A 12847-nucleotide genomic window follows, 5' to 3' on the forward strand; every position below is an offset into this window, starting at 1 on the left:
CAAAATGTAATGGCTTAAAACAACATACATTTATTATCTCAGTCTCTGTGTATCAGGAATGTGTGTTCCAACTTAGGAGGGTCCTCTGGCTCTGGGTCTCTCACAAGGTGATAATAAAGCTGTTGGCCAGAGCTGAAGTCATTTTGAGACTCCACTACAATGTGGATCTGCTTTCAAGCTCACTCACATGATTGTTGGCAGTCTTGCCTTCCTCACAGGCTACTGGACTGAGAGCCACAATTCCTTAAGAGCTGTTGCCCCAAGCCTCCCTTGGTTCCTTGTCTGTTGGGCCTCTCCATAGAGCAGCTTCCAGCATGGCAGCTGGCTTCATCAGAGCAAGCAAGAGGACAAGTGAGAGTATGAGCAAGACAGAAGTCACAGTCTCGTAACCTAATCTCCAAAATTACACACCATCACTTCTGCAGTTAGAAATGAGTCACTAGATCCAGCTTATACACAAGGGGGATGGGATTATACCAGGGCCTGAATATCAGGAGGCAAGGATCACTGGGAGGCATTTCACAAGTTACCCCCTACAAAGGGCTAGCTAACATATTGGCTGGCTACATCAAAATTCAAAAATATGTTTACAAGTTTGTAGCAAAGGAGCTGAAACAAAGAAGGTGAAATTTAAGACCGGTTAATGTTAACTCCTTCATTCAAATATGAATAAGTGCAAGATCAGTGTGAATTTAGTTGTGATTATGTGAAAAAAGATGTAAACATTTTGGTTATTGTTTGCAACAGCTTAAAAAGCCCTGAATGGAAGGTTATGCTACATTAATTAGGAGTATATAGTATTCAGAACAAAGTCATACTCCCCCCATTCACCCTGGACCATTCATAGTAAGCAGGACACTGGAATGTCTGCAGAATAGGATAACCAGAGTGGAAAGGAGCCTGCAAATTGTGTCATAGAGACACAGCCTTCAAAATCTTTTCTGGCAAACCTGCTAAAAGAATTTTGAGGCCAGGCATGGTGGCTCATGTCTATAATCCCAGCACCTTGGGAGGCCAAGGCAGGCAGATTGCTTGAGCTCAGGAGTTCAAGATCAGCCTGGGCAACGTGGCGAAATTTAAAAATTTCTCTACAAAATTGTCTCTACAAAATATACAAAAACTAAGTGGGCGTGTTGGCACATGCCTGTAGTCCCAGTTACTTGAGAGGCTGAGGTTGGAAAATCACCTGAGCCTGGGAAGTCAAGTCTTTAGTGAGCCATGATTGCACCACTGTACTCTAGCCTGGGCAACAGAACAAGACCCTGCCTCAAAAAAAAAAAAAAAAAAGAATTTTGAAAAACGTAAGTACCCTTCACATATTTTTTAGGTTGATATATAAAAACTTTTATTGTGCGAATGTAATTCTCAGTATCTTGAATATTCTTTTAAATATGTTTTGTTTGTTTGTTTGTTTTTTTGAACAGAGTCTCACTCTGTCACCCAGGCTGGAGTGCAGTGGCGCAATCTCGGCTCACTGCAACCTCCGCCTCCTGGGTTCAAGCAATTCTTCTGCCTCAGCCTCCCGAATACCTGGGACTACAGGCACGTGACACCATGCCTGGCTAATTTTTGTATTATTTAGTAGAGATAGGGTTTCATCAAGTTGGCCAGGCTGGTCTCGAACTCCTGACCTCGTGATCTGCCCTCCTCGGCCTCCCAAAGTGCTGGGATTACAGGCATGAGCCACCACACCCAACCTTAAATATATTTTCTACACAACTGTAGAATTGCCTGTTTATCTCATTCACTGTATGGAAAATGTCTGTGACTAACATGGCAATGCTAGTCCTTATTGTCAAATCACTCAGCCAAATCAGACTCATTTTCTGTCAGAGAAAAAAAAATCTGACTTCATTTTTCAAACAAAATTAAACTGTTAAATGGACATCCTTGTGACATTCATCTTAGTATTGATTTTGAATTCTTAAACAGCTTACCATGAATATATTGCCTGGATAAAGTAAGGTGGCACCTCCCTTTTTTTCTCAAACTCTCTTTGTTTTGCTTTCAAGGGTCTCTCCCTCCCTCAGGGGCTGTGCATTTCCCAGCCATCTCTTTGAAGTTAGGCTTTTTGGGTTGGAGGAGTAGTTTGCCTTTTGGATGGGTAACTGGAGATGTGGAGATGGGTGATTGTAGATGTGGAGATGTAAAAGAAAAACAAGCAGACCACAGACTTGTTTACAAACAGACAAAATCATGGAAAATGAAGATATGGAAATTGATTGCCTTAAAAATATCCTAGTTCATGTGTCTCCTGGAAGGACTTTGGGTATTCCCAGAGATATCCAAATCCTAGGTTGAAGACCACTGGCCTGGAAGAGCTGTTGAAAAGACTGAGAGGCTTTAGTTATCCACGAATGTATTCGTTTTATTATTCTGCTAGAAGAGTCCCCAAAGCAGAAGCCCATAGATGGAACATAATCAATGTCCACAGTTATTTGAAAGATTGTCATATATAAGACTATATGCTTATTCAGTGTAGCATCAGAGGCTGTAACTAGAATCAACAAGTGGCAGACGTCACCTCTAACTAAAGAAGACCTTTTTGATGATTAAACTTACTCCATGAATGAAGCAGCCTGTCTCATAGACTATGTAGTTTCTCACTAGAAGCACTCAGGTTGAAGCTGGATCCAAGGGGCCTGAAGATAAGGTTTTAATTTTGGACTAGAGATGGCCTCTAACATCCCTTCTGATTTTAAGATATTGTAATTCTTTTTTTGTTTTTTTTTTTGAGACAGCGTCTTGCTCTGTTGTCCAGGCTGGCGTGCAGCAGCGCGATCTTGGCTCACTGCAACCTCCATCTCCCAGGTTCAAGCGATTCTCCTCCCTCAGCCTCCCAGGCACACGTCACCACGCCTGGCTAATTTTTGTATTTTTAGTAGAGACAGGGTTTCTATGTTGGCCAGGCTGGTCTCAAACTCCTGACCTCAGGTGATCTGCTTGCCTCGGCCTCCCAAAGTGCTAGGATTACAGGCTGGAGCCACTGTGCCCGGCCAAGATATTGTAATTCTTTTAAAATTACGTTGCTGGTTTAATTTTATTCTTTATTCAAGAAATATATTTCTGTCTGTATGTTTATTTTCTGAGAAAACTAAAAACAAGTTGGGTTTGTTTTTTGTTGTTGTTGTTTTTGTTTTTAACAGTCTCACTCTGTCACCCAGGCTGGAGTGCAGTGGCACCATCTCGGCTCACTTCAGCTTCCACCTCCTGGGTTCAAGCGATTCTTTGCCTCAGCTTCCCATGTAGCTGGGACTACAGGCACATGCCACCAAGCCTGGCTAATTTTTGTATTTTTTGAAGAGATGGGGTTTCATCATGTTGGCCAGGCTGGTCTCACACCCCTGGCCTCAAGTGATCAACCCTCCTCAGCCTCCCAAAGTTCTGGGATTACAGGTGTGAGCCACCACGCCCAGCCTCCTAAAAAGCAAGTTTTATATACTATATAAAGTAATGATCACAGAAAGCAAATTTTAAAAATTCACCTAAATTTCACCATGTATGCTAATTGTATCAAAGGGGCCTTAGTGACAGTGTAGTAGAGAAAAGAGGATCTTTGGTTTCATAAAACCTGGGTTAGCATCCCAGCTCTGTCACTTTTACTAATTATGTGAGGTTGGCCAAGTTTTATAAGTTCCCTGAGCCTCAGTTTGCTTACCTTCAGAATCTTCCTAAGATTATGAGAACTAGATGAGAAACTGTATGTGACTTCCCTTTGTAAGTGGTGAAGTGCTTTATAACTATAAAGTATTATTTCCAGTGGCTTTAACAGGATAGTTTTAGTCCCTCATTGTTGAAGTAGTCTGTATGGGATTTTATGTAACTAATTTTGTATGTTGTGATGGAAATAATTCACGGTTGGCTGTATATCGAGATGAGACCTGGTTAAATTGGATATTTTCCAGTGACCTGATCCCAGTGTTAACCCAAATCACTAGAACATGGCCTTATGTTTTCTTTTCTTTTGTTTTCTTTCTTTTTTCTTTTTTTTTTTTTTACAGTGTAACTGTGGAAAATTTCAAATGAAAAGAGAGAATAGTATAATAAACCCCAGCATACTGGTCACCAAGCTTCAATAGTTATCAAAACATTTTGCCATTCCTGTCCTGTTCTTCCTGATGTCTTTTTCTCCCCTGGAGATTTCTAAAGCACTATAATTTCACCTATAAATACTCTCGTTTGTATTTCTAACAGATAAGGATTTTTTTTTAGTACTTTAAGTTTTAGGGTACATGTGCACAATGTGCAGGTTTGTTACATGTGTATACATGTGCCATGTTGGTGTACTGCACCCATTAACTCGTCATTTAGCATTAGGTATATCTCCTAATGCTATCCCTCCCCCCTCCCCCCACCCCACAATAGTCCCCGGAGTGTGATGTTCCCCTTCCTGTGTCCATGTGTTCTCCTTGTTCAATTCCCACCTATGAGTGAGAACATGCAGTGTTTGGTTTTTTGTCCTTGCGATAGTTTGCTGAGAATGATGATTTCCAGTTTCATCCATGTTCCTACAAAGGACATGAACTCATCATTTTTTATGGCTGCATAGTATTCCAAGGTGTATATGTGCCACATTTTCTTTTTTTTTTTTTTTATTTATTTATTTTTTTTTTTATTTATTTTTTTTTTTATACTTTAGGTTTTAGGGTACATGTGCACAATGTGCAGGTTTGTTACATATGTATCCATGTGCCATGTTGATTTCCTGCACCCATTAACTCGTCATTTAGCATTAGGTGTATCTCCTAATGCTGTCCCTCCCCTCCCCCACCCCACAACAGTCCCAGAGTGTGATGTTCCCCTTCCTGTGTCCATGAGTTCTCATTGTTCAATTCCCACCTATGAGAGAGAACATGCGGTGTTTGGTTTTTTTGTCCTTGCGATAGTTTACTGAGAATGATGTTTTCCAGTTTCATCCATGTCCCTACAAAGGACATGAACTCATCATTTTTTATGGCTGCATAGTATTCCATGGTGTATATGTGCCACATTTTCTTAATCCAGTCTATCGTTGTTGGACATTTGGGTTGGTTCCAACTCTTTGCTATTATGAATAGTGCCGCAATAAACATACGTGTGCATGTGTCTTTATAGCAGCATGATTTATAGTCCTTTGGGTATATACCCAGTAATGGGATGGCTGGGTTAAATGGTATTTCTAGTTCGAGATCCCTGAGGAATCGCCACACTGACTTCCACAATGGTTGAACTAGTTTACAGTCCCACCAACAGTGTAAAAGTGTTCCTATTTCTCCACATCCTCTCCAGCACCTGTTGTTTCCTGATTTTTTAATGATGGCCATTCTAACTGGTGTGAGATGGTATCTCACTGTGGTTTTGATTTGCATTTCTCTGATGGCCAGTGATGATGAGCATTTCTTCATGTGTTTTCTGGCTGCATAAATGTCTTCTTTTGAGAAGTGTTTGTTCATGTCCTCTGCCCACTTTTTGATGGGGTTGTTTGTTTTTTTCTTGTAAATTTGTTTGAGTTCATTGTAGATTCTGGATATTAGCCCTTTGTCAGACGAGTAGGTTGCAAAAATTTTCTCCCATTCTGTAGGTTGCCTGTTCATTCTGATGATAGTTTCTTTTGCTGTGCAGAAGCTCTTTAGTTTAATGAGATCCCATTTGTCGATTTTGGCTTTTGTTGCCATTGCTTTTGGTGTTTTAGACATGAAGTCCTTGCCCACGCCTATGTCCTGAATGGTATTGCCTAGGTTTTCTTGTAGGATTTTAATGGTTTTAGGTCTAACATATAAGTCTTTAATCCATCTTGAATTAATTTTTGTATAAGGTGTAAGGAAGGCATCCAGTTGCAGCTTTCTACATATGGCTAGCCAGTTTTCCCAGCACCATTTATTAAATAGGGAATCCTTTCCCCATTTCTTGTTTTTGTCAGGTTTGTCAACGATCAGATAGTTGTAGCTATGCGGCATCATTTCTGAGGGCTCTGTTCTGTTCCATTGATCTATGTCTCTGTTGTGGTACCAGTACCATGCTGTTTTGGTTACTGTAGCCTTGTAGTATAGTTTAAAGTCAGGTAGCGTGATGCCTCCAGCTTTGTTCTTTTGGCTTAGGATTGACTTGGCGATGCGGGCTCTTTTTTGGTTCCATATGAACTTTAAAGTAGTTTTTTCCAATTCTGTGAAGAAAGTCATTGGTAGCTTGATGGGGATGGCATTGAATCTATAAATTACCTTGGGCAGTATGGCCATTTTCACGATATTGATTCTTCCAACCCATGAGCATGGAATGTTCTTCCATTTGTTTGTATCCTCTTTTATTTCATTGAGCAGTGGTTTGTAGTTCTCCTTGAAGAGGTCCTTCACATCCCTTGTAAGTTGGATTCCTAGGTATTTTATTCTCTTTGAAGCAATTGTGAATGGGAGTTCACTCATGATTTGGCTCTCTGTTTGTCTGTTATTGGTGTACAAGAATGCTTGTGATTTTTGTACATTAATTTTATATCCTGAGACTTCGCTGAAGTTGCTAATCAGCTTAAGGAGATTTTGGGCTGAGACAATGGGGTTTTCTAGATATACAATCATGTCATCTGCAAACAGGGACAATTTGACTTCCTCTTTTCCTAATTGAATACCTTTTATTTCCTTCTCCTGCCTGATTGCTCTGGCCAGAACTTCCAGCACTATGTTGAATAGGAGTGGTGAGAGAGGGCATCCCTGTCTTGTGCCAGTTTTCAGAGGGAATGCTTCCAGTTTTTGCCCATTCAGTATGATATTGGCTGTGGGTTTGTCGTAGATAGCTCTTATTATTTTGAGATACGTCCCATCAATACCTAATTTATTGAGAGTTTTTAGCATGAAGGGTTGTTGAATTTTGTCAAAGGCCTTTTCTGCATCTATTGAGATAATCATGTGGTTTTTGTCTTTGGTTCTGTTTATATGCTGGATTACATTTATTGATTTGCGTATGTTGAACCAGCCTTGCATCCCAGGGATGAAGCCCACTTGATCATGGTGGATAAGCTTTTTGATGTGCTGCTGGATTCGGTTGGCCAGTATTTTATTGAGGATTTTTGCATCAATGTTCATCAAGGATATTGGTCTGAAATTCTCTTTTTTGGTTATGTCTCTGCCAGGTTTTGGTATCGGGACGATGCTGGCTTCATAAAATGTGTTAGGGAGGATTCCCTCTTTTTCTATCGATTGGAATAGTTTCAGAAGGAATGGTACCAGTTCCTCCTTGTACCTCTGGTAGAATTCAGCTGTGAATCCATCAGGTCCTGGACTCTTTTTGGTTGGTAAGCTATTGATTATTGCCACAATTTCAGAACCTGTTATTGGTCTATTCAGAGATTCAACTTCTTCCTGGTTTAGTCTTGGGAGGGTGTATTTGTCGAGGAATTTATCCATTTCTTCTAGATTTTCTAGTTTATTTGCATAGAGGTGTTTGTAGTATTCTCTGATGGTAGATTGTATTTCTGTGGGATCGGTGGTGATATCCCCTTTTTCGTTTTTTATTGCCTCTATTTGATTCTTCTCTCTTTTCTTCTTTATTAGTCTTGCTAGCGGTCCATCAATTTTGTTGATCTTTTCAAAAAACCAGCTCCTGGATTCATTAATTTTTTGAAGGGTTTTTTGTGTCTCTATGTCCTTCAGTTCTGCTCTGATTTTAGTTATTTCTAGCCTTCTGCTAGCTTTTGAATGTGTTTGCTCTTGCTTTTCTAGTTCTTTTAATTGTGATGTTAGGGAGTCAATTTTGGATCTTTCCTGCTTTCTCTTGTGGGCATTTAGTGCTATAAATTTCCCTCTACACACTGCTTTGAATGTGTCCCAGAGATTCTGGTATGTTGTGTCTTTGTTCTCGTTGGTTTCAAATAACATCTTTATTTCTGCCTTCATTTCATTATGTACCCAATAGTCATTCAGGAGCAGGTTGTTCAGTTTCCATGTAGTAGAGCGGTTTTGAGTGAGTTTCTTAATCCTGAGTTCTAGTTTGATTGCACTGTGGTCTGAGAGACAGTTTGTTATAATTTCTGTTCTTTTACATTTGCTGAGGAGAGCTTTACTTCCAACTATGTGGTCAATTTTGGAATAGGTGTGGTGTGGTGCTGAAAAAAATGTATATTCTGTTGACTTGGGGTGGAGAGTTCTGTAGATGTCTATTAGGTCCACTTTATGTAGAGCTGAGTTCAATTCCTGGATATCCTTGTTAACTTTCTGTCTCGTTGATCTGTCTAATGCTGACAGTGGGGTGTTAAAATCTCCCATTATTATTGTGTGGGAGTTTAAGTCCCTTAGTAGGTCACTCAGGACTTGCTTTATGAATCTGGGTGCTCCTGTGTTGGGTGCATACATATTTAGGATAGTTAGCTCTTCTTGTTGAATTGATCCCTTTACCATTATGTAATGGCCTTCTTTGTCTCTTTTGATCTTTGTTGGTTTAAAGTCTATTTTATCAGAGACTAGGATTGCAACCCCTGCCTTTTTTTGTTTTCCAGTTGCTTGATAGATCTTCCTCCATCCCTTTATTTTGAGTCTATGTGTGTCTCTGCATGTGAGATGGGTTTCCTGAATACAGCACACTGATGGGTCCTGACTCCTTATCCAGTTTGCCAGTCTGTGTCTTTTGATTGGAGCATTTAGCCCATTTACATTTAACGTTAATATTGTTATGTGTGAATCTGATCCTGTCATTATGATGTTAGTTGGTTATTTTGCTCGTTAGTTGCTATAGTTTCTTCCTAGTCTCGATGGTCTTTACAATTTGGCATGTTTTTGCAGTGGCTGGTACCGGTTGTTCCTTTCCATGTTTAGTGCTTCCTTCAGGAGCTCTTTTAGGGCAGGCCTGGTGGTGACAAAATCACTCAGCGTTTGCTTGTCTGTAAAGTGTTTTATTTCTCCTTCACTTATGAAGCTTAGTTTGGCGGGATAGGAGATTCTGGGTTGAAAATTCTTTTCTTTAAGAATGTTGAATATCGGCCCCCACTCTCTTCTGGCTTGTAGAGTTTCTGCGGAGAGATCAGCTGTTAGTCTGATGGGCTTCCCTTTGTGGGTAACCCGACCTTTCTCTCTGGCTGCCCTTAACATTTTTTCTTTCATTTCAACTTTGGTGAATCTGACAATAATGTGTCTTGGAGTTGCCCTTCTCGAGGAGTATCTTTGTGGCGTTCTCTGTATTTCCTGAATCTGAATGCTGGCCTGCCTTGCTAGATTGGGGAAGTTCTCCTGGATAATATCTTGCAGAGTGTTTTCCAACTTGGTTCCATTCTCCCCATCATTTTCAGGTACACCAATCAGACGTAGGTTTGGTCTTTTCACATAGTCCCAAATTTCTTGGAGGCTTTGTTCATTTCTTTTTATCCTTTTTTCTCTAAACTTCCCTTCTCTCTTCATTTCATTCATTTCATCTTCCATCAGCGATACCCTTTCTTCCAGTTGATCGCATCTGCTACTGAGGCTTCTGCAATCTTCGCGTAGTTCTCGAAACTTGGCTTTCAGCTCCATCAGCTCCTTGAAGCCCTTCTCTCCATTGGTTATTCTAGTTATCCATTCTTCTAATTTTTTTTCAAAGTTTTTAACTTCTTTGCTGTTGTTTTGAATTTCCTCTCGTAGCTCAGAGTAGTTTGATCGTCTGAAGCCTTCTTCTCTCAGCTCATCAAAGTCATCCTCCATCCAGCTTTGTTCCGTTGCTGGTGAGGAACTGCGTTCCTTTGGAGGAGGAGAGGTGCTCTGTTTTTTAGAGTTTCCAGTTTTTTTGGTCTGTTTTTTCCCCATCTTTGTGGTTTTATCTACTTTTAGTCTTTGATGATGGTGATGTACAGATGGGTTTTTGGTGTGGATGTCCTTTCTGTTTGTTAGTTTTCCTTCTACCAGACAGGACCCACAGCTGCAGGTCTGTTGGAGTTTACTAGAGGTGCACTCCAGACCCTGTTTGGCTGGGTGTCAGCAGCGGTGGCTGCAGAACAGCAGATTTTCATGAGACCACAAATTCAGCTGTCTGATAGTTCCTCTGAAAGTTTTGTCTCAGAGAAGTAACGGGTTGAATGAGGTGTCAGTCTGTCCCTACTGGGGGGGTGCCTCCCAGTTAGGCTGCTCAGGGGTGAGGGACCCACTTTAGGAGGCAGTGTGACCGTTCTCAGATCTCCAGCTGCATGCTGGGAGAACCACTACTCTCTTCAAAGCTGTCAGTCAGACAGGGACATTTAAGTCTGTGGAAGTTCTTGCAGAGTTTTTGTTTGTCTGTGCCCTGCCCCCAGAGGTGGAGCCTACAGAGGCAGGCAGGCCTCCTTGAGCTGTGGTGGGCTCCACCCAGTTTGAGATTCCTGGCTGCTTTGTTTACCTAAGCAAGCCTGGGCAATGGCGGGCGCCCCTCCCCCAGCCTCGCTGCCGCCTCGCAGCTTGATCTCAGACTGCTGTGCTAGCAATCAGCGAGACTCCGTGGGCATAGGACCCTCCGAGCCAGGTGCGGGACACAGTCTCCTAGTGTGCCGTTTTCCACGCCCGTTGGAAAAGCGCAATATTAGGATGGGACTGACCCGATATTCCAGGTGCCGTCTGCTTCCCCTTTCTTTGACTAGGAAAGGGAACTCCCTGACCTCTTGCACTTCCCGAGTGAGGCAATGCCTCGCCCTGCTTCGGCTCGCGCACAGTGCGCTTCACCGACTGTCCTGCACCCACTATTAGGCACTCCCTAGTGGGATGAAACCGGTACCTCAAGCAGAAATGCAGAAATCACCCGTCTTCTGTGTCGCTGGGGCTGGGAGCTGGAGACCGGAGCTGTTCCTATTCGGCCATCTTGGCTCCACCCCCGCCACATTTTCTTAATCCAGTCTATCGTTGTTGGACATTTGGGTTGGTTCCAAGTCTTTGCTATTGTGAATAGTGCCGCAATAAACATACATGTGCATGTGTCTTTATAGCAGCATGATTTATAGTCCTTTGGGTATATACCCAGTAATAGGATGGCTGGGTCAAATGGTATTTCTAGTTCTAGATCCCTGAGGAATCGCCACACTGACTTCCACAATGGTTGAACTAGTTTACAGTCCCACCAACAGTGTAAAAGTGTTCCTGTTTCTCCACATCCTCTCCAGCACCTGTTGTTTCCTGACTTTTTAATGATCGCCATTCTAACTGGTGTGAGATGGTATCTCACTGTGGTTTTGATTTGCATTTCTCTGATGGCCAGTGATGATGAGCATTCTTCATGTGTTTTTTGGCTGCATAACTGTCTTCTTTTGAGAAGTGTCTGTTCATGTCCTTTGCCCACTTTTTGATGGGGTTGTTTGTTTTTTTCTTGTAAATTTGTTTGAGTTCATTGTAGATTCTAGATATTAGCCCTTTGTCAGATGAGTAGGTTGTGAAAATTTTCTCCCATTTTGTGGGTTGCCTGTTCACTCTGATGGTAATTTCTTTTGCTGTGCAGAAGCTCTTTAGTTTAATTAGATCCCATTTGTCAATTTTGGCTTTTGTTGCCATTGCTTTTGGTGTTTTAGACATGAAGTCCTTGCCCATGCCTATGTCTTGAATGGTATTGCCTAGGTTTTCTTCCAGGGTTTTTATGGTTTTAGGTCTCACATTTAAGTCTTTAATCCATCTTGAATTAATTTTTGTATAAGGTGTAAAGAAGGGATCCAGTTTCAGCTTTCTACATATGGCTAGCCAGTTTTCCCAGCACCATTTATTAAATAGGGAATCCTTTCCCCATTGCTTGTTTTTGTCAGGTATGTCAAAGATCGGATAGTGTAGATATGCGGCATTATTTCTGAGGGCTCTGTTCTGTTCCATTGATCTATATCTCTGTTTTAGTACCAGTACCATGCTGTTTTGGTTACTGTAGCCTTGTAGTATAGTTTGAAGTCAAGTAGTGTGATGCCTACAGCTTTGTTCTTTTGGCTTAGGATTGACTTGGCGATGCGGGCTCTTTTTTGGTTCCATATGAACTTTAAAGTAGTTTTTTCCAATTCTTTGAAGAAAGTCATTGGTAGCTTGATGGGGATGGCATTGAATCTATAAATTACCTTGGGCAGTATGGCCATTTTCACGATATTGATTCTTCCAACCCATGAGCATGGAATGTTCTTCCATTTGTTTGTATCCTCTTTTATTTCATTGAGCAGTGGTTTGTAGTTCTCCTTGAAGAAGTCCTTCACGTCCCTTGTAAGTTGGATTCCTAGGTATTTTATTCTCTTTGAAGCAATTGTGAATGGGAGTTCACTCATGATTTGGCTCTCTGTTTGTGATTGGTGTACAAGAATGCTTGTGATTTTTGTACATTGATTTTGTATCCTGAGACTTTGCTGAAGTTGCTTATCAGTTTTAGGAGATTTTGGGCTGAGACGATGGGGTTTTCTAGATATGCAATCATGTCATCTGCAAACAGGGACAATTTGACTTCCTCTTTTCCTAATTGAATACCCTTTATTTCCTTCTCCTGCCTAATTGCCCTGGCCAGAACTTCCAACACTATGTTGAATAGGAGTGGTGAGAGAGGGCATCCCTGTCTTGTGCCAGTTTTCAAAGGGAATGCTTCCAGTTTTTGCCCATTCAGTATGATATTGGCTGGGGGTTTGTCATAGATAGCTCTTATTATTTTGAGATACGTTCCATCAATACCTAATTTATTGAGAGTTTTTAGCATGAAGGGTTGTTGAATTTTTTCAAAGGCCTTTTCTGCATCTATTGAGATAATCATGTGGTTTTTGTCTTTGGTTCTGTTTATATGCTGGATTACATTTGATTTGCATATGTTGAACCAGCCTTGCATCCCAGGGATGAAGCCCACTTGATCATGGTGGATAAGCTTTTTGATGTGCTGCTGGATTTGGTTTGCCAGTATTTTATTGAGGATTTTTGCATCAATATTCATCAAGGATATTGGTCTG

General features: G+C 41.2%; 1 protein-coding gene across 11 annotated transcripts in view; it reads left to right on the plus strand.

Annotated features, from left to right (window-relative positions):
• The window catches only part of CASK (calcium/calmodulin dependent serine protein kinase), a 429188-nt gene that overhangs the window by 146069 nt on the left and 270272 nt on the right, over nt 1-12847 (plus strand). The gene's annotated exons all lie outside the window — the stretch shown is intronic.

The sequence above is a fragment of the Nomascus leucogenys genome, chromosome X (genome assembly GCF_006542625.1).
Source record: "Nomascus leucogenys isolate Asia chromosome X, Asia_NLE_v1, whole genome shotgun sequence".
Lineage (NCBI taxonomy): Eukaryota > Metazoa > Chordata > Mammalia > Primates > Hylobatidae > Nomascus > Nomascus leucogenys.